A 22608-nucleotide genomic window follows, 5' to 3' on the forward strand; every position below is an offset into this window, starting at 1 on the left:
GCCCAGCATTCAAGTGGCACACCAAAGTGTGATTCTTGGACTGGCGTGCCACGCCTTCGATACCAAGTGGCACGCCCATCCCTTGCTTTGGCCTCTTTGTGCGTTAGCGTGCCATGCATGGTTGCTCAAGTGGCACTCCAAAGTGAGAATGAGAGCCTGGCATGCCACGCCTTTGATGTTAAGTGGCACGCCCAGGCCTTTTTAGGCTTTAACTTCCCTTCGGGAATCATGTACCAGCGTGCCACGCCATGTTGTTCAAGTGGCACGCCTATTCATTTTTTGGTTCTTCAAGCTTGGCGTGACACGCCTGACTCCTCAAGTGGCACGCCCAAGTGACTTTTGAAACTTGTGTGCCACGCCTTCGACATCAAGTGGCACGCCCTATGGTGAGTGATTGGCTAGGCGTGCCACGCCCCTTCAATGGCCTTCAATGTTACTTTCTAGAAAGTTGTATTGGCATGCCAAGCCCAGCTCCTGGTGTGCCATGCCCATGTGATTGTTTGAGGACTCCTCTAGACTTCAGTGTTGGCGTGCCACGCGCAACTCCTGGAGTGCCACGCTAGTGCAGTTTTGTGGCGTTTGCTCCAAGTGGCATGCCAGTTTCACACGCCCAGCTTATTTTGTTGTTTTCTTCCCATTTTTGATGTCTTTTTTACCTGAAATTCAGCACAACTCATTTCAAAGCAATGTTCTAAAATATTCATCAATTATTGCATGAATTGCAATGATCAAATGAGATTATGCTCTCTTATGGTCCTTTTTATGAAAGAAAAAAAGGTAGATGATGCAAGTCGTCACAACACCAAACTTAAGCTTTTCTTGTCCCAAGCAAATCATTGGGAGTAGTCTTTTTATGAATTGAGGCTTTGACCTCTAATAGATGCAAACATGACTAAAGGTAGGACTAAGTATTTAACACATGCCTGAATATTTTTGTCTTAATGTCATAGATAGCTTCTAGATCCTTGAGAGTTCTTTCAAATGTTGACTTCAGGGGTCCTCTTTATTGATTGTCACCTTGAAGTAGTAAAAGTTATTTCATCTTCTTCGTGGCTGTTCTTTTCTTTTTATTTATTGACCACGACTCTAAGTATTTTGTCTCAAGACAGCCCTTTAGTTAGGCTTTCAATTAGCATTCCCAAACCAGTTGGCTTTAGGGTACTAGGTGTTGAAACATCCCTAAGAATTTACTTGCTCAAGTCTCTTCTTGACACATCTTCACCACAAGTATCTACTAGGGTTTTTAACTCTTTTGAGCTTTTTAATGTCCTTTTTATCCTAGTAGTTGATGCTCATAGCCTTGGGTCTTTGTTGCTTACTACTTCTTGGTTCTATAGATGTTCAAGGAATACCTTTTAACCTTCACTTGTCATACCTTCTAAAGCTAGCTACCTATCATGACTCATTTTCCTTTCAATCCATTCAAGGTTCTATACTTAGTTCCTTATTCTTTAGTTTTTTTGAATGATCTCTCTTGTTCTTAGCCTTTTTCACTATTGTTCTTGCACAACTCACAACTCTTTATGGAGACAAACTATTCTTTATTAATATTGAAAAAGACTTGAAATTAACATTGAATTTTCTTTCTTGTAATTCAAAGGACTCACAAAAGACTTCAGTCATAAACAACTAAACATAAAACATAAACTACCCTAATGTTGCAATTTATTATCAAACAGAAAGTAAAACAGAGAGATAAAAACTTAGACATGATTCAGAATTTAGAGAGTGTCAACCATAGGACTTAACCTTGAGCAGCTTCATCCTCAGTTTATTGGCCCCCTTTCCTTTGTCTTTCTTCTTGGAAGGGGAGGAGTCATCTTTCTTGGAGGATCCTTCTTGTGCTTTAGTGTCATTGGGTTTTCAAAATCCTAGCCTTCGCATGTAATTCTTTTCATCCTCCTTGTGCTTGGCCAGAATTTCTTCTTGTCTTGCGATCAACTCCTCCATTCCTTGCATGAATGTTGGATATCCTGGGTTTAGAACGGCTACAGCATTACACAAGTGATTCAGCTTCGCTTGTGTGTTTATGTCATATTGTCTCCTTGAGATGGTTCTGGCATCATAAAGATGTCTGAACTCAGCAAAGTTTCTCTGCTGCCATTTGTTTTGCTCCACTATCTTGTTGAGTGCACTTTGCATTTCTTCTCAGTCGAACTGGTCTTGCTGCTCCTTCAGTTGCTCTATACTTCCTTGGAGTTGTTGCATGTTCTCATTCATGTGGTCCCATTGTTGTTGTTGTTGTCTGAGTTGGTTGACATCTTCTTTCAAGTGGTGGATATCTCCCTTCATTTGATGTATGTCTCCTTGCAGTTGTTCCCAATTGAATCCTTCAGTGAATTATTGGTATTGTTGATATGGTGGTGGTGGTTGGAGTGCTAGGAATTGTGGTTGCTCCTCTGCCTCTTTTTCTTCCCCTTCTTGTTGTTGAGGCCCTTGTTGGGGTACATGAGCATGAGCTCTATGCTCCATGGCCCTTTGAAGTGGGTTAACAGCTACCACTTTGGCCATTTTCTTAGTAGTTATAGGCTTGTCTTGCTTCACTAGCACTTAATCAATGATCTTTTCAACTCCAGCTTCAAAACACAACCTTTGTATGATGCTGGGGAATGCCAACCTTGTGTTGTTACTGGTGTTTTTTAGCACTTTGTTGATGTTGTTAGCAATCAATTCCCCAACTTTGACATTCTCACCTCTCATTATGTTGTAGATGAGCACGACTCTCTCTTTGGTCACCTCCGAAGTGGTAGATGTAGGGATTAAGGATCTTCTCATAAATTCCAGCCACCCTCTAGCTTGGGGGCTCAAATTCCTTCTTCTGAATTGGTTAGGTATCCCATCCTTGTCATTTATCCATTGCACATTCAACACACAGATTTCATTGAGGATTTTATCAAATCCTGGATCTTGTGGCTTCATCTTTTCCTCATAGCTCCGAGTGGAGCTTATCTGCTTCACCATCAACATCCTTTCTATGCTGGAGGGGCTATAATCAATGGACTTCCCCCTCACATAGCTAATATAGCCATAGGATTGTCCTGGCTGAGGCATAGTATTAGCATAAAACTCCCTCACCAAGTTCTCTACCACCTTCCTTGGTGGGTTGCATAGGAGTGCCCAACCCCTATTGTTAATCTCAATGTTGATCTCAAGATGCTCGTTCCTTCCTAGTTGGAAACCAACTTCTGGGATGATTCCCCTCTCACTCACCCAACCATAAAACTGGTTTTGGTTGAATGAGGAGGGGAACTTGTACTCATTAAAGCCCGAACTTGAGGATCCAGAGGTTGGCTCTTTAGTCTTCCTTTTTTTTGAAGCTGAAGTTTTTGGTGGTGCCATTAAGGTGAGAGAGGGTGTTTGAATTTAAAAAAATTGGGTAGTGTTGCAAGAGAAATGAAAGCAAAACAAAGTTTTGCTCCAACACTAAACTTAGAGCATGATTATCCCAATCAAGAAGAAGAAAAGGAGTAGGGAAAGAAAATTAAGAGAAGGATAAAAAAGATGAGAAGAAGAAAGGAAATGCTTGGGTTCTTTTCGTGTATGAAGTGGGGTTTGGAGTGAGAAAAGATGGGAAAGTGAGGGGCTTTTATAGGGGTTGAAAAGTGCTCCGGATGGTAGGAATTGAGTTAATTCAATGTTTTCCCACTTGGGGAGTGGCGCCTTGCGTGAGAAGAGGCACCAACCTTATCCCTCTTTGCTTCCTGCATGTTTTGAGTTCCCAAGTGAAAGTTCATTTTGACTTCTTTGCTTTATGTGCTATCAATCATGTTGGCCCCTTTTTCTCACCTGAAAAATGAAATTGAAACCCCATCAGTAATACCAAAAGAACCTTCCATATTCCTTTTTAATATGAGTGAATGAATTTGCAACTGATGGGTATCCCTTGGGACACCAAACTTAATCCCATTGCATCTTAATAAATTGGGTTCATCATTGGGTTTTTAATGTGTTCATATGAGGTAAAATGAAACTAGTCCTTCCATATTTTTCTGATTCTGACTTCTTATGAACATAATTAAACCACATTCATGCTCTTACCAATGTATTAAATGCTTCCAAATTGAGTAATATTGGGCCTGCTTAAGTGATCATTAGTGGTGGTGGCCACACCAAACTTAATCTCTAGGCTTACTCTTCAAAATTAATTTATCAAAATGGTGGTAAGCCTAGATTAAGTGGTTAAGTGGCCACATCAAACTTAGCTTTTTAGCTAGTTCTCAGCCCAATTACTCATCATCAGTAAATGTATTCATCAAATTGCATTTCCAGAATAGAAGGAATGAAGTGTAATGGTTTTCTAGCTATCAAAACTAACATTAAACTTCTTAATCTACCACTTGCGATCTACTTCTAAATGGCAATGCGACACAAATGTGAAACTGAACTAAACTATCTAAATAGACAAAATTAAGCTACTTCTAAGAAAGCAATAAATAAAAAAGATATAGGGTGTTGGGGTGCCTCTCAACTAGCGCTTCTTTATTGTCACTAGCTTGACACTCCTCCATCTTTAGTTAAGCTTATAGCTCACACTCTGCTCCTCCAAAGAGCCTCCCAAGTAGTGTTTGAGTCTATGATCATTGACAATGAAAGTTCTCTAAGTCTTGTCCTCCATAAGCTCTACATGACCATAGGGAAACACCTTGAGTATGGTAAAGGGTCCTGACCATCGAGACTTAAGTTTCCCCGGGAAGAACTTGAGTCTTGAATTGTACAACAACACCTTTTGTCCTTCAGTGAACTCCCTTCTCGCTATCCTCTGATCATGCCATTTTTTTGTGTTCTCTTTATAGATTTTTGCATTCTCATATGCTTGGTTCCTGAACTCTTCCAGTTCATTGATTTGCATAAGTCTCCTTTCTCCAGCAGCTTGCTCATCAAAATTTAGCATTTTTAGAGCCCTGAATGCTCTATGTTCAAGCTCAACTGGTAAGTGGCAAGCCTTGCCATATATTAGTTGGTATGGAAACATCCCAATGGGTGTCTTGTAGGCTGTCCTGTAGGCCCATAACACATCGTCCAGCTTCTTGGACCAATCCTTTCTTGAGCTTTCAACAGTTTTTTTAATAATTCTTTTCAGTTCTCTGTTTGAAATCTCGGCTAGCCCGTTGGTCTGTGGGTGGTATGGAGTTGCCATCTTGTGCTTGACTCCATACCTGAGAAGGAGTGTCTCAAGTTGTTTGTTGCAGAAGTGTGTCCCTCTATCACTAATGAGGGCTCTAGGAACTCCAAATCTGCTGAAGATGTTCCTTCTCAAGAAGCTTATCACAACCTTGTTGTCATTTGTCGCAGTGGCTATGGCTTCTACCCATCTTAAAACATAATCGACAGCCACTAATATTTAACTATTTGAGTAGGAGGATAGGAAGAGTCCCAAAAAGTGAATTCCCCATACATCAAATAGTTCAAGCTTTAGTATGAATTGCTGTGGCATCTTATTTCTCTTGGTTAGGTTACCGGCTCTTTGGCATTCATCACATCTTGACACCGATTCTTTAGCATCCTTGAACATTGTTGGCTAGTAAAATTCGGATTGAAGTACCTTTGCTGCTGTTCTTTCTCCACTGAAGTGGCCTCCACATGCGGATCCATGGCACTGCCAAAGCACTTCCTGCCGTTCCTCATGGGAATCAGCACACTTTTTGAATAAATAGGGGGTCATCCCAGATGTAGTGTTTGGCATCTTTGATTAGATTTCTCCTCATGTGTTTGTTGATGTTGGTTGGTAGTTTTGATAAACTACTATTTTATGGTTTATCTTGTGCTAAATTGAGTGGTTTTTATCAGCTTTTCACCCACTTATTCATATGAATTGCATGATATTACAATTCCCTCCCAAATTTATTCTATGATTGAAAACTTGCTTCCTAAAGCTTTAAATAGTGTATTTTAATTTCACTATAATACCATTCGATGCCGTGATCTGTGCGTTAAGTGTTTTAGGCTTTATAGGGCAGAAATGGCTTAGAGAATGGAGATGAAGCTTTCAAAAATGGAGGGAAACAAGAATTAAGGAGATGACCAGCGAGAAGCGACGCGGATGCATGGCTCATGCGACCGCGCAAAATGGAGGAAATCGCAGTGACGCGCTCACGTGCCTGATGCGAACGCATGGACAGGAAGCTGCACGAGTGATGTGAACGTGTGGATGACACGTATGCGTGTCAAGGAAAAACACTAAATGACGCGCACGCATGGACGACGCGTACGCGTGACATGCGCGATCTGCAAAATTAACTGAAAATGCTAGGGGTGATTTTGGACCGCGTTTTGACCCAGATTTCGGCCCAGAAACACATATTAAAGTCAGGGAACATGCAAAGACTCAAGATATCAGATCATACACATAATCTTAGGTTTTAGATGTAGTTTTTAGAGAGAGAGAGGTTCTCTCCTCTCTCTTAGGATTTAGGATTAAGATTCCTCTTAAAGGAATTAGGATTTCTTCTCAATTTTCAGGTTCAATGTTCCTTTTATTTATTTTCTCAATTTAGTTTATGAACTCTTTATGTTTAGATTGATTTCCTTTTATTAATGCAATCTGAGATATTTCAGATCTATGATTTTATTTAGCTTTTTACATTCTTAGCTTTGGTTGATTAATTAGAGACACTTGAGTTATCAAACTCAGCTGTTGACTGAAATTGGAATTACTGATTGATCTGGATCACTCTAAAGCTAGTCCTTCCATAGGGATTGACTAGGACATGAGGAACAAGCTAATTAGTCTGCTTGACCTTCCTTTGTTTAGTAAAGGCTGACCAAGTGGGGTTGAAACCCAATTCTCATCATACCTAGTAAGGATAACTAGGATAGGAATTCCAATTCTCATACCTTGCCAAGAGTTTTTCAATTATTAATTTATTTCCCTCACAATTTAATTTCCTTGCTCAATATTTCAAAAAACCCAGAAACACTATTTTCCATAACCAATAATAAAACACACCTCCTTGCAATTCCTTGAGAAGACAACCCGATGTTTGAATACTTCGTTTATTTATTTTTATATGGTTTGCTTAGTGACAAACAAAACTTTTGTACGAAAGGATTTTCTGTTGGTTTAGAAACTATACTTACAACTCGATTATATTTGTGCAATTCTTTACCGATAGAAAATCCGATAGTCAAAATGGCGCCGTTGCCGGGGAATTGCAAACGTGTGCCTTATTATTGGTTATTGTAAATATTTTTTCTTTTGCTTGTTTATTTGTTTTTGTTTTTAATTTTTATTAGCTACTATGAATTCTCACCCATGTCGCTATGAGTTTGGTTCCAATGTTGTTGTAGGGAATGGACGCTATAAGGAGAACATGCATCAAGGATGGAACAATCAAAGATGGGAGGAGCCACAAGGATTTGATCAACCCTCTTGGCAACAACCACCTCCAATGGACTATCAACAACCATTATGTGATGCATATCAAGGCAATGGCTCTGGTGAGCACTCTTTTGATTATCAACAACCACCGCCATATGCTTATGAACCACACCCTCAATACAACTCTTGACCACCATACTCACAAGCCCCCTACTACCAAACACCATCACATGATTCTAACCCTTATCCACAATATCAACCACCCTATGAGCCATATGAGCCATACATAGATCCACCCCAATTCCAACCCAGTTACTCCCAAGGACCACCACCTCCATATACACCACATCCATATCTATCAATCCAAGAGCCTTATGATCCTACTTATGATATCCGAGCAGAACAAGAGTCAAGGGATCGTCTCAAGGAAACAATGGATCAATTTCAAGCAACCCTGCATCAGTTAGACCGAGCGGTAAACCGAATAGCACCCGAAGCTTTCATGGATAAAGAATCTCAACTTGAGAATAAGGAATTGAAGTGTGTTGTGCAACAAGTGAAAAAGATGGAGAGTGATGAACCACCACATTCTTATGATAAACCACCCTTTAATCATGAACCTTTTCTCCCAAATAATGAGCCCTCACATCCACCTCAACCTTCAATGCATGAGACTATTTGTGTTCTTCTTCAAGGGCAAAGAGAGATGAAACGGGGAGTACTAGAATTCGCGACTACCTTGACCGAGGTAGTAAACTGATTAGCTTCCCAACATTTGAACACTCAAAGTACTCCCATGACTACATGTGGAGAATCAAAAGAAGAGCGTAGCATGAAGGAGACACTAGAAACTCCGGTGGACAATGAGGAACATGGCTTTGTATTGGAACAAGTGGAGGAAGCCATAATAGTTACAGAGGAAGAAGTGGATGGGATATTCCTTATGAAGACTTAGATGGGATAGATCCAGAAGTAAGTTTCATTGGTAATGAGGATCATGCCTCAAGTCCTCCCAGTAATAAAACTACATCCGCAATTGAACTTCTTGAATATGAAGCCTCTTCTCTGATTGAGTCTGAGAATGATGTGGAAGCGGAAATCCTTAGAAAAGAGCGGACGGGAGTTGAGTACGCTTTGTCAAGAACGTTGGAGACTTCTCCACCTAGGTTGTCGTCTGATGCTACGATTTTAGGAAATTGCACGATCGGCAAAAATTCCTTCCGGCAAGTGCACCAGTTATCGTCAAGTAAAAACTCACAATAGAGTGAGGTCGAATCCTACAAGGATTGGTTGAGTGAGCAATTTGGATTAGAAGTGTGTTCTAGTTGAGCGGAATCAAGATTTAGATGAGAATTGCGGAATGTAAAATTGGCGGGAAACGTAAATGGCAAGAAATTGAAATTGCGGAATCTTAAATTGCATGAATTAAAGAGCGAGAAGCTAAATTGCTGAAATTAAAAAGGGATCGGGGTGATTGCATGAATTTAATTGCAGAATGTAAAGAGAAAGTGGTTGATCAGAAATGGGGAATTCATTGGGTTTCAGAAGATATTGAGATTTCCGAATCAAAACATTTTTATCCCTTCCTCAACCAATGCATTCATTGAATTTTGCTTGGCAATCTTATATGATTGGATCCCAATCCCTTGGCTCACTAATTCTCTCTAAAAACAAACAAATTCCCAATCCCTTGGTTTAAATGTTCATAAGAAGAGATGATGCTCGATCACTGATTATACCACACAGTTTCATGAACCACAATTTGGTAGGATTACATGTCACAATATCCATCCAAACCCCAATCCAATTCACTGTGAGAAAGCTTCTCTAGCATGAATCCTTCATTCCTTTCCCAAGGTTCCGAAGGATTCCAATTATGGATAGTTTCTTTCCCAAGACAACTAACCAATGGAATTAGATCGAGAAGCTTTCTAACAAAAATTCAAGAGAAAAGATTGAAGAAGAAGATAAAAACTATTATTGATTCATTGAATTGCAATAGAGCTCCCTAACCCAATGAAAGGGGGTTTAGTGAGTCATAGCTCTGAATTCAATTACAAAAAGTATGAAAACTAGAAAAATGATCAAAAGTCCTTTTTACTAACTTAAATTCTATCCTATTTATACACTTTCTAAATTGAGCTTCTGTTGTGTTTCTTGGGCTTTGAGGCCTTTCCCTGATTTCCTTTTGTTTTGGGTTTATGATCCATAATCCTGATGAGGCTGCTGATCCAACTCTGTAACATTCATTGAGCCAACTTAGTGATAATCAAGTAATGACACATGACTCAACAAATTGAAATTCCAGACTCATCAATTCTTCAGGCCCAATCCCATAAACCATGATATTCAATTGGGTTTCATACCAGAGTACGTTTAAGTTAATGTTTGTGCTCAAATGCTAACTTAAAACTGCAATATCTTTGGCCCAGAAACCTTTTCAAATAGTGGCGTTTAAGTTGCAGTTTAAGCTTAAACTGCAACTTAAACGCCAGACACTTCCAGTGATGCCTTTTGTGGAAGCACGTTTAAGTTCCAGTTTAAGCTTAAACTGGAACTTAAACGTTGGACACTCCTTGAGGTGGTATAACTCAAGCACGTTTAAGCTTCAGTTTAAGGTTAAACTGAAGCTTAAACGTGGAAATGGAAGAAAGCAACCATGGAGGGTAAAGTAGTCGAACACGTTTAAGCTTCAGTTTAAGGTTAAACTGAAGCTTAAACGTGGAAATGGAAGAAAGCAACCCTGGAGTGTGGAATGGTCGAACACGTTTAAGCTTCAGTTCAAGGTTAAACTGAAGCTTAAACGTGGAAATGAAGAAAGCAACCCTGGAGGAGAATTTTGGTCGAACACGTTTAAGCTCCAGTTTAAGGTTAAACTGGAGCTTAAACGTGGAAATGGCTCCCTGGTGCATTTCTCATTTCTGGCGTTTAACTTCCAGTTTAAGGTTAAACTGGAGGTTAAACGCCACTTTCAGCTTTTCCTCAGCTTTCATGATTTTGGCGTTTAAGCTCCAGTTTAAGCTTAAACTGGAGCTTAAACGCCACTGATAGTTCCCAGCATTATATGGCTTGGCAGTTTAAGTTCCAGTTTAAGCTTAAACTGGAACTTAAACTGCACATGTGATATTCAAGCTTCCTTTATTGATTTTGTTGCTTCCTTGCCTAGCCTCTTCTTCCCTGAAATCATCCAAACAACTACATCAAAGTCTTGCAAAATTTCATGAGAAATCTTCCATTCATAGCATTCAAGTAATATAACTAAAAACTCATGGAATTTGCATCAAAATCATACTGTTTGGATGGTTCATTGCTTTGTTATTCATTTAACCATTCTTGGTTACTTTAAGCTCAAGAAAATGCATAAAACAACTAAAACTAACAGAAAAATGCTAGTGAAACTAGCCTAAGATGCCTTGGCATCACAACACCAAACTTAATACTTGCTTGTCCCTAAGCAAGTCCTGAGTTATTTGAGAAGAAAGTATGAAACAGAAAGCAATTACATTGGCTATATTAGCAAGCATTTGAAGTTCATCAGAAGGGTTTTATGCAGAAAGTTGCAGCATCACTTTTTCATTCTTATCAGGTAAGATTATCACTTTTTCATTGCATCCATCAAACACTTCTATGGCCTCTTGTTATTCTTATGTCCTTGGCACTTTTCCCTTCTTTGTTTTTCTTTTTCTTAGAGCTCCTTTGCTCCTTGTTTGCTCAGTGTCATGTGTTGCACAAGCCTTTGGCATTTTCTTTTTCTTATCAGTGCACTACACATATCCACTACAGGCATTTTAGTTCACATTTCTTCTTGAGACATTGGTGCCCAGCACCTCTTTGTGTGACTAAATGTTTTGTATTTAGGTTGCTCTTGATAATGGACTTTTGGTTGATAATCCCGGGTTAGTTAACCCAAGTTACCAAGTGTTGAAACACTCCTCAGAACCTATTCATCCAAGCATATCCTTAATACATAAACACCACAGGCATTTGTCTCAGAAGTTCAAACCATTGGTGCCTAGCTTATTTTCTCAATTTTTTTGCTTTTTGGTTGCCCTTTTTCAGTGGCTTTTTCTTCTTTTTTTTCTTTCTTTTTCATGGACAAAGACATTTATTCATCAAGATCCATAGACAGTATTCAAACTTCTACACAAAATGATAATTCTACACTCAATTTCAAGTGATCTGACTAAACAATCAAGCATGCATACCACCACTTAATTTTACTTGATTTGTCACTAATTGAGCAAAGTTACTTTTGTTCAAACTTTTCTTTTATTTTTGGAAACAGAACAAACATGGCAAGCATTTGTTTAAGAAGGTGAAGTTATATCCAAACATCTAGGCATTCACTTTATTCAAAGCATTAAACAGACAAACATAATAGAAATTTCACATAAAACTTAAATGACTTAAAATGAAAGAAAGCTCATAAAGACAATTCACAAACTATTATTTGATTATTAAGGAGCAAGACCACCTCTCATTTGTTGCTTGGTTTTTCTTGATTCTTGGGGTCCTGCTTCTTCTTGCTTCTTGCCTCTTTTTGACCACTTGTACTTACTTTGTCTTTTCTTATGAGCTTTGTCCAGAATCCAGCTTTTTTCATTGTTTCTTCCACTCTTTCTTCAAGGATCACTGCCTTGTTCATTTCTCCTTCTTTCCTCCCCTTGAAATACTCATCAAAAGCTGGGAATGCTGGGTCCATCTTGTGTAGATGTTCCCCTATGTAGTTAAGCTTGATTTGAGAACTGATGTTGTAATCAGCTTGAACTGCATATCTTGCATTCTGCAAAGTGGTGGCTTCCTTGATTGCCAAGATATTGTCATCTTGGTGTTGGCCTATGTGGCTGAGGGATTCCTGTAATTGTAAATTCTGTTCCCTTTGCAGATCTAGGAATCTTGATTCAATGTTCCTTTGCATGTCCATCATTTTTGGGTGAAAGTCCTCTTGCTTCTCTTGAGACCTCATGTATTGTTGAGACATTCCTTCTATGATTTCCTGCATTCTGCTCATATCCATGGGGTCTCTGGGAACTTGTTGCCTTCTTTCTGGATTTCCTTGCTCTTCTTACTCTTCTTCTCTTTCTTGCTCTGCTTCTTGCTCTTCTTCTCTTTCTTGCTCTGCTTCTTGCTCCCCTTCTGCTTGTTGCCCTTCTTCATTTCTTCTTTTTGTATGTCTTGGAGCAATTGGGCCAAGAGTTTTCATGATTGCCTTGGGGCTGAAGTCAACTTCCACCCCTCTCACATAGCTTTTGTATGTGGGTTCCTCGGTTGGATCCTCCCTCACTGCATTTGCATGAAACTCCTTCACCAGGTTGATGTTGATTCTAGTGATTGGCTTAGTCAGGAGCTCCCACTTCCTCTTTTTGATCTTCTCCCAAACACTTGGGAACTCCTCCTCTCCAAGGTCAAAGGGAATCTCAGCTAGTATCCTTTTAGGTTTCATCCATTCGGCCTGAATCTCATGGAAAACTGATTTGTATTTCCATGCATCAAATTCCCTTTCCTCTTCCATTGGATGCTTGTCTTTTCTTCTTTTGTGGCTAGATGAGGCTGCCATTGGTTCTTTAGTTTTGGCAAGTGACAAGCTAAGGTTGACAAGGTTAAGTAAGAAAATGTTGTTAGAAGTGTGGTGAGGTTGTTTTCGGCAAGAGGTAGTTATGCTATGATGAAAGAATATGTGCAAGAAGGAGATTTGGTGGTGTGGAACTCGTTCCCCAAGTGGTTCTTTATAGTGCATGCAAGTGAAAAATGGATGGCTAGGGTGATTTGTGAAGGATGGCTTGATGGTAAATATATGAATTAGGGAGAAAGACGAATTGCTTTTCCCTTTCTTGGAAGTATTCTGGGTGCATTAAATTGTACATGTAGCTATCTTTTCATGCAGAACTTCCTTTTGTACCTGCACAAACAAACAACTTTGCTATCATTTTTTTTTCGGTCCATGTGAATAATGAATAGTACTTGCACATGTTTTTTCCTTCTTTTTGAATTGTAAATCAATGATTAACTTCATGAGCTTATAGCCGTGACCCTTGTATGTATGCGCACTTATTTCTGGACACCAAACTTAGTGTTTGGTAATGTCTCCTGATGACATGAAATCCATGTTGGTTGTCCTTAATGAATGTGCATAATTCTAATAATTCATAGTCACTTTGGCTCTTTGATCCTAAACAATTTTACTACCTAAAGTAATTGAAATCAAAGTATTAAAACATGCAAATGGTATACTTGTCATGAATTTCTAAATCCAGAGGAACTTCTTGCTTTTCATTAACTGTGTTCAAAGAGGAACACCAAACTTAATGTTTGGTTGTGCCCTTGAATGAAAGATTGAATACAATTTGAATAAGATTTGGGGTGCCTTCAGGCACACCAAACTTAGAGACCAATTGTATTTTACATGCAATGTTTAGTGCACCTTATCAACAGTTGTCCTGAGGATTCAAGTTCATGCATAAGAAACCATGCTTTATTAGATGCAAAGCAAAACAATAAAGAGTAAGGATACTAAAACATGGGTTGCCTCCCATGAAGCGCTTCTTTAACGTCACTAGCTTGACGGTTGTCCCTTGTTAGGGTGGATTGTAGTGCTTGATGTCCTCTCCTCTCACTATGAAAACGTCCCCATTTGATTCCTTCATGATTTCCAAATGTTCCATAGAAAGAACTTTCCTGATTGTGAACACTTGAGGGAGCTGGGAAGGAATGGTTTTGAGGCCAGGTGGGATTGGCAGATAATGACTTGATATCACTTTATCTCCCAGAGAGAAACCTTCAGTGGGAATTTTCTTGTTTCTCCACCCTCTTGGCAATTTCTTTACAATTCTTCCCTCTCTCTTGAGGATTTCTTCATTGACCCTTATGCCAGGAGGATCCTTCTGATCTGTTTCTATTGATTCTTGTGGCTTTAACTCTTGCAATTCTTGTTTGCCTTCCAAGGACTGTTTCAGAGTTTCAGCTGCTGGATTGCTTTCCTCCAAACACAGATGGCTACTATCATCCTTAGGCTTTTCAGGTTCTGGTTCAGGCTCAGATGCAGGTTTGAAAACATGGAAAATGAGCTGTTCATCATGTATTCTCAAAATTAGCTCTCCTTGTTCTACATCTATGAGCGCTCTAGCAGTGGCTAGAAATGGCCTTCCCAGAATGATAGGGTGTAGGTAGCTTTCCTCCATGTCCAAAATGACAAAGTCTGTGGGGAAGAAATAATTTTCCACTTTCACCAGCACATTCTCAACTACCCCTTCAGCTTGCTTCTGAGTTTTGTCAGCCAGTTGTATGATTACATCAGTGGATCTCACCTCATTCAGTTGTAGCCTCTTCATAAGAGTCAGAGGCATCACATTTATGCTAGCTCCTAGATCACAGAATCCTCTGTCAATTTTTGTTTCCCCTATGATGCAGGGGATATGAAAACTTCCTGGGTCTATTTTCTTAGAGACTATGTCCTTCTTGATGAGGGCACTGCATTCTTTATTCATTATTACAGTTTGTCCTCCCTTCAAAACTCTTTTCTTGCTCAGCAATTCCTTCAAATACTTGATATGTGTAGGCATCTGCTGGAGAATCTTAAGAAAGGGAATATTGATATGGAGAGACTTCAATGTCTCTAAAAACCTTGAATATGTTTTCCCTTTTTCACCTCCTCCTAACCTCTGAGGAAATGGTGCTTTTGGTTGGTATGTTTCCAGCATGCCTTTATTTTGCAGTTCCTTGGCTTGCTCAATTTCACTTTCCTGCTTAGTTTCTTCCACACCTTCCTTCAAGATTTCTGGCTCCTGTTCTGAGGGTCTGATTCCTTCTTCTTCTGAGACTTCCTTCAATATGGTGATGGCCTTGCATTCTTCCCATCTCACTCCCTTTTGTTCCCCTTTAGGGTTCTTTTCTGTGTCACTAGGGAACACTGCAGTTGACTTGGGGGCCTGTTGAGATAGCTCTCCTACTCGAGACTCCATCCTCTTGAGTTTTTCACCATGGTTCCTTAAGGTAGATCTCACATCATCCCTAAAGCTTTTCAACTCACTTATGTCCTGACCCATGTTTGCAAGCATTCCTTCTATCCTGTTTAATTGATCTTGAAATTGTTGGTTCGGATTAGGTTGGGTAGGTTGATTATTTTGGCCATGATATGATGGTTGGGAGTAAGTGTTTTGTGTGGCTTGGTATGATCTTTGGTTGGAGTTTTGGTATGTGGAATTGTTATGTTGGTTGTGGTTGTAAGGTTTGTGGTTTTGTGGTTGGGTTTGTTGGTTTCCCCACCCAAAGTTTGGGTGGTTTCTCCAGCCTGGGTTGTAAGTGTTGGAATGTGGATCATATGGTTGCCTTTGTTGATTTCCCACATAGTTGGCCTCTTCCCAATCACCTCCTTCAGTGCTTACCTCCTCTTGATCTTGTGTGTGTATTGCAGCCACTTGCTTTGTTTCTAATTGCCTGGTAAGCTCTGCTAGTTGCTTGGCAAACACCTTGTTTTGGGCTAGAATTGTATCAACATGGTTCAGCTCCATGACTCCCTTAGTGTTGTGCCTCTCTGATGCATAGTAGTACTCATTCTCAGCCACTGTCTCGATCACTTCAATGGCTTCTTCCACAGTCTTTTTCCTGTTCAATGAACCTCCTGATGAATGGTCTACAGCCTTCCTTGATTCATAAGAGAGCCCATCATAGAAGATGTGCAATTGCACCCAATCATGGAACATGTTTGGTGGGCATTTCCTTGTCAAGTCCTTGAATCTCTCCCATGCCTCGTAGAGAGTTTCACCATCTTGTTGTCTAAAAGTCTGAACCTCAGATCGAAGCCTATTGACCTTTTGTGGAGGGTAGAAACGTGCCAGAAACTTGCTTTCCACCTCATCCCATGTTGTTAGACTCCCCCTTGGGAATGATTCCAGCCACTTAGCTGCCTTGTCCCTAAGTGAAAATGGGAACAAGAGCAGTTTATAGGCATCTTCCTGGACTCCATTGGACTTCACAGTGTCGCAAATTCTCAGGAATTTTGTGAGATGTTGGTTTGGATCTTCATTAGCACTCCCACCAAATGAACAATGATTCTCCACCAGTGATATTAGTTGTGGTTTGAGTTCAAAATTGTTGGCCTGAATGGGTGGTTTCTGAATGCTGCTACCACAATTCCCAGAGGTTGGGTTTATGTATGAACCAAGAACCCTCCTCTCGGGAATGGCATTATTTCCATCAGCTCTCTCATGGTTGTGAACTTCTCTATCCATGTTGAGATCTAGAGCTTCCTCAAACTTGTCCTCAGATTCTCCTTCAGATTCTTCTTCTACCAGTACTCTCTTCCCTCTTGCTTCCCTTCTAAGTTTATGAAGGGTCCTCTCTGGTTCGGTATATGGAGGAGTTGATGTCTCTCCTCTCCTACCTGTCATACAAGAACACAACACAGGCAACAAACAAGTGAAATACTCTTGGTTAATGGAAGAGTATGGTTAGAGCAGTTGAGGAATTAATTCAAATAGTTAGTGAGTCAGTGAGTTAGTTGCTTGAATTTAAAGGCATAAAGAAAGAAAGCAAGTAATCAGAGTGCAGAAATTAAAATTCAACAAGTAACTTGAACTGAATTAACAAAACAAGAAAAATGCTCAATCTAGTTAACTTCCAATTTGAGAATTGTCAATTGGTGCGCGAAATTGTGATCACTACAACTTCACACAACTAACCAGCAAGTGCACTGGGTCGTCCAAGTAATACCTTACGTGAGTAAGGGTCGATCCCACGGAGATTGTTAGTATTGAAGCAAGCTATGGTCATCTTGTAAATCTTAGTCAGGCAAACTCAGATGTATATGGTGATGAACGAAAATAACATAAAAGATAAAGATAGAGATACTTATGTAATCCATTGGTAGGAACTTCAGATAAGCGCATGAAGATGCCTTCCCTTCCGTCTCTCTGCTTTCCTACTGTCTTCATCCAATCCTTCTTCTTCCTTTCCATGGCAAGCTCGTGTAGGGTTTCACCGTTGTCAATGGCTACCTCCCATCCTCTCAGTGAAAGCGATTGCATATGCTCTGTCACAGCATAGCGGAATTCAGCTGTCGGTTCTCGGTCAGGCCGAAATAATATCCATTGATACTTTTGCGTCTGTCACTAACGCCCCGCCTGCTAGGAGTTTGAAGCACGTCACAGTCATTCAGTCATTGAATCCTACTCAGAATACCACAGACAAGGTTAGACCTTCCGGATTCTCTTGAATGCTGCCATCAGTTCTAGCTTATACCACGAAGATTCTGGTTAAGGAATCCAAGAGATAACTACTCAATCTAAAGTAGAACAGAGGTGGTTGTCAGGCACATGTTCATAGTTGAGAATGATGATGAGTGTCACGGATCATCACATTCATCAAGTTGAAGAACAAGTGATATCTTGGACAAAGAACAAGCGGAACTGAATAGAAGAACAATAGTAATTGCATTAATACTCGAGGTACAGCAGAGCTCCACACCTTAATCTATGGTGTGTAGAAACTCCACCGTTGAAAATACATAAGCATAAGGTCTAGGCATGGCCGAATGGCCAGCCTCCAAATGATCTAAGATAGCATAAAACGAAGATAGCTACCAAAGTCTTTTATACAATAGTAAAGGTCCTACTTATAGATAACTAGTAGCCTAAGGTTTACAGAAATGACATAAAAATCCACTTCCGGGCCCACTTGGTGTGTGCTTGGGCTGAGCAATGAAGCAATTTCGTGTAGAGACTCTTCTTGGAGTTAAACGCCAGCTCTTATGCCAGTTTGGGCGTTTAACTCCCATTTGGGTGCCAGTTCCAGCGTTTAACGCTGGGATTTCTTGAGGTGACTTTGAACGCCGGTTTGGGCCATCAAATCTTGGGCAAAGTATGGACTATCATATATTGCTGGAAAGCCCAGGATGTCTACTTTCCAACGCCGTTGAGAGCGCGCCAATTGGGCTTCTGTAGCTCCAGAAAATCCACTTCGAGTGCAGGGAGGTCAGAATCCAACAACATCTGCAGTCCTTTTTAGTCTCTGAATCAGATTTTTGCTCAGGTCCCTCAATTTCAGCCAGAAAATACCTGAAATCACAGAAAAACACGCAAACTCATAGTAAAGTCCAGAAAAGTGAATTTTAACTAAAAACTAATAAAAATATACTAAAAACTCATCTAAAACTACCAAAAACATACTAAAAACAATGCCAAAAAGTGTATAAATTATCCGCTCATCACAACACCAAACTTAAATTGTTGCTTGTCCTCAAGCAACTGAAAATCAAATAAGATAAAAAGAAGAGAATATGCAATGAATTCCAAAAACATCTATGAAGATCAGTATTAATTAGATGAGCGGGGCTTTTAGCTTTCTGCCTCTGAACAGTTTTGGCATCTCACTCTATCCTTTGAAATTCAGAATGGTTGGCTTCTTTAGGAACTCAGAATCCAGATAGTGTTATTGATTCTCCTAGTTAAGTATGATGATTCTTGAACACAGCTACTTTATGAGTCTTGGCCGTGGCCCAAAGCACTCTGTCTTCCAGTATTACCACCGGATACATACATGCCACAGACACATAATTGGGTGAACCTTTTCAGATTGTGACTCAGCTTTGCTAGAGTCCCCAATTAGAGGTGTCCAGGGTTCTTAAGCACACTCTTTTTGCCTTGGATCACAACTTTATTCTTTCTTTTTCTTTCTTTTTCTCTTTCTTTTTTTTTTCTTTTTTTTTTTTACTGCTTTTTCTTGCTTCAAGAATCATTTTTAATGATTTTTCAGATCCTCAGTAACATGTCTCCTTTTTCATCATTCTTTCAAGAGCCAACCTTCATGAACCACAAATTCAAGATACATATGCACTGTTTAAGCATACATTCAGAGAACAAGAGTATTGCCACCACATCAAAATAATTAAACTATTATAAAATTCAAAACTCATGCAATTCTTTCCTTTTTTCTCAATTAAGCACGTTTTTATTCAAGAAAGGTGATGGATTCATAGGACATTCATAACTTTAAGGCATAGACACTAAGACACTAATGATCATAAGACACAAACATGGACAAACATAAAGCATAATTTTCGAAAAAAAAACAGAAGAATAAAGAACAAGGAAATCAAAGAACGGGTCCACCTTAGTGATGGCGGCTCTTTCTTCCTCTTGAAGATCCTATGGAGTGCTTGAGCTCCTCAATGTCTCTTCCTTGTCTTTGTTGCTCCTCTCTCATGATTCTTTGATCTTCTCTAATTTCATGGAGGATGATGGAGTGTTCTTGGTGCTCCACCCTTAGTTGTCCCATGTTGGAACTCAATTCTCCTAGGGAGGTGTTCAATTGCTCCCAATAGTTGTGTGGAGGAAAGTGCATCCCTTGAGGAATCTCAGGGATCTCATGATGAGTGGGATCTCTTGTGTGCTCCATCCTTTTCTTAGTGATGGGCTTGTCCTCATCAATGGGGGTGTCTCCTTCTATGTCAACTCCAACTAAATAACAGAGGTGACAAATGAGATGAGGAAAGGCTAGCCTTGCCAAGGTGGAAGACTTGTCCGCCACTTTATAGAGTTCTTGGGCTATAACCTCATGAACTTCCACTTCTTCTCTAATCATGATGCTATGAATCATGATGGCCCGGTCTAGAGTAACTTCGGACCGATTGCTAGTGGGAATGATTGAGCGTTGGATGAACTCCAACCATCCTCTAGCCACGGGTTTGAGGTCATGCCTTCTCAATTGAACCGGCTTGCCTCTTGAATCTCTCTTCCATTGTGCGCCCTCTTCACATATGACTGTGAGGACTTGGTCCAACCTTTGATCAAAGTTGACCCTTCTTGTGTAAGGATGTTCATCTCCTTGCATCATAGGCAAGTTGAACGCTACCCTCACACTTTTCGGACTGAAATCCAAGTATTTCCCCCAAACCATAGTGTTCCGAGGGTTACCTGAAACGTGCAGCTCGGTCTTCCGGCAAGGCCCGAGGTGGTGGGTCTGAGACCCGAGCTGGTTGTGCTGAACGGCGGGGGGTTGTACCTGCAATGACACTCCGATGCTTAAGTTAGCATGGGTCCAAGCAGATATCAAGTAGAATTAGAGTATGAGTTATACCTGGGTGCTCCAGTGTATTTATAGTAGTTGGCTGCGATCATCCCTGGATAAGATATTCTTATCTTATCTTATCTTTTGGGAGATTCATCTCTATCTTTGCGGAACCGCCTTTCCCAGGCCCTTTCGGCCTTTAGGTTTTGGGCTTAGTTCCTTCTGATGGGCCTTTCTTTGGCCTGTTTGTCCGAGGTCCGACCTCGAACGTGGGCCTTGGGTCGAGGTCGGGCCTTCTATCAGCTTTACCGAGTTTGGAGAGCTCGGTCAGGGTATGAACAGTGCCCCTGCCCGAGTTCGTCTTTTTTCGGAAGGTCGAGCTCGGGCATAGTAGTTTTTCAAAATTTGAAAACGGTCATTTCAGCATTTATTGCTTGTTACCGTTTCTTCCTCGATTTCCGTGCGGCGCTGTGGAGGCTTTATTTATTTGCCCCTTCTTCATTTTTCTTTGTTTATTCATCACTTCTTTTCGAGCATCTTCTCTTCTTTCTCTCTGTTCTTCGTCTTCCATTTTGTGCGTTTTTTCAGAGTTCTTTTCTGCGCCGCCGTTTTTCCTTTCGTCGGAGCTCGTCGCTTTCTTCTTTTCCAGGTTTGCTTTTTTCGCTTTTATTCTTCGTACGCTTCTTTTTCTGATATCTTCTATGCCCGGGTTGCCCCGAAAAGAGGCGCCGCTATTGCTTTGCATGTGTGTGTGGGGGGACTCTTTTCTCCGATCCATTTTTGTTATTCGAGTTGCTGCCTTCTTGTTTGTAAAAGAACTTTGCTTTCTTTTGTTTTTGTTGAATTTGGTTTTTCTGCCTTTGTGTGATTTTGTCTTGCTGTTGTATTCTTTCTTTGTAGGCAAGATTTTTTTATGTCTCGAAAGGTGTTTCAAGCAATGTCGACCAAGATTCCGAGTGGTCTAGGTTGGGTAGATCCTGCTCCTTTAAGGGTCCCGTCTGTTGTAGATTCTGAGTATCTGATTAGGTTCCGTAGGGAGTGTAGTATTTGTGAGAACAGGGAGTCTGAGCGGGATTACGAGTTAGCAGCCCCGGAGTCCGAGGAGAGGGTATGTTTTCCGCCGTTAGAGAGTTCCGAGAAACTTTTCTTCTATGCTTATGATTGTTTCTTCTCCAAGCTAGGTGTCCGTCTTCCTTTCACCGACCTGGAATCCGAGGTCCTTTGGTCTTGTAACCTTGCCCCTACACAACTCCATCCGAACTCTTGGGCGTTTTAAAGCTTTTCCAACTTTTGTGTCAGATTTTAGGCGTCTCCCCTTCTGTTTCTCTTTTTCTTATCTGTTGTACTGACGAAGCCGGGGTCGGGTGCTGGGAAGGTGTCCTGGGTTTCGTTTAGGGCTAACCAGGGTAGGAAATTTTGCACTTTGTATGATGAGTCGTTTCACGATTTCAAAAACTATTACTTCAAAGTCCGGGCTGTTGGAGATGTCCGACCTTTTTTCTTAGATGAGAGTGGGGAGCCTTCGTTTCCTCTTTGTTGGCAAGAGAGTGTGGTGTCGGTTAAGTACACTTTCGAGAGTCTAGATGAGTGGAACAGGCTTTCGTTGGTGTGTTGAGCAGTCTATGGGGTCGGGCACCTCACTTGGATACGAAGAAAATGTTGGGAGATCCAAGCCTTCTCCGTTCCGAGTTAGGTAGTTCCCGACCTCTTTTGAGATTTCATTTTCATATTTTGACTTTGTTTGATCTTTCTGTTTGATAACCTCTTTGTTTCGTTTCTGCAGAGATGTCTTCTCAGGCTGATTCTATGAAGTTTCTCCGTCGAGCGAAGAAATCTGCGGCATCTCGGAATATCGAGGCTGAAGCTTCTCCCCGACCTTCTCCGCAGAAGACTACAATTGGTGTTCAGACTCGGTCGAAGACCATTCCGGTCCCTCAGTTCCGAGCTATAACTCAGGATCCTCCGACCTCCGGACCCGGTCAGCTTTCCCCGACCTCGACCTGGGTCCTCCCCCCAAGAAACAGAAGACTTCCCGAGAGCCTGCTGGTTTCAATGACAAGGATTTCGATGCTCTCGGTTGGGTTGAGCAGCACATTCTTCCTCAGACTTTTATTTCTACTGATGATGCGTCCATGGAGCATCACTTTCAGTATATGGCGCGGAGTTGTGTTCGGATGGCTAGCCTTCATGCCGCCATTGCTCGGGAGTTTAAGAAAGCTCCCCTTGGGGCGACCAGCTCCCGACTTGAGAAGGCCCGGTCCGAGCTTGATAAGGTTAGTCAGCTGAAG

At 40.8% G+C, this 22608-nt stretch overlaps 1 non-coding gene across 1 annotated transcript; it reads left to right on the top strand.

Moving 5' to 3' along the window:
• The first annotated feature begins 16015 nt into the window (after positions 1-16015).
• On the top strand, positions 16016-16119 carry LOC130971238 (small nucleolar RNA R71). The gene has a single exon (XR_009082468.1). It is a non-coding gene; the product is annotated as a small nucleolar RNA R71 (small nucleolar RNA).
• Positions 16120-22608: the final 6489 nt, after the last annotated feature.

The sequence above is a fragment of the Arachis stenosperma genome, chromosome 3 (genome assembly GCF_014773155.1).
Source record: "Arachis stenosperma cultivar V10309 chromosome 3, arast.V10309.gnm1.PFL2, whole genome shotgun sequence".
Taxonomy (NCBI): domain Eukaryota; kingdom Viridiplantae; phylum Streptophyta; class Magnoliopsida; order Fabales; family Fabaceae; genus Arachis; species Arachis stenosperma.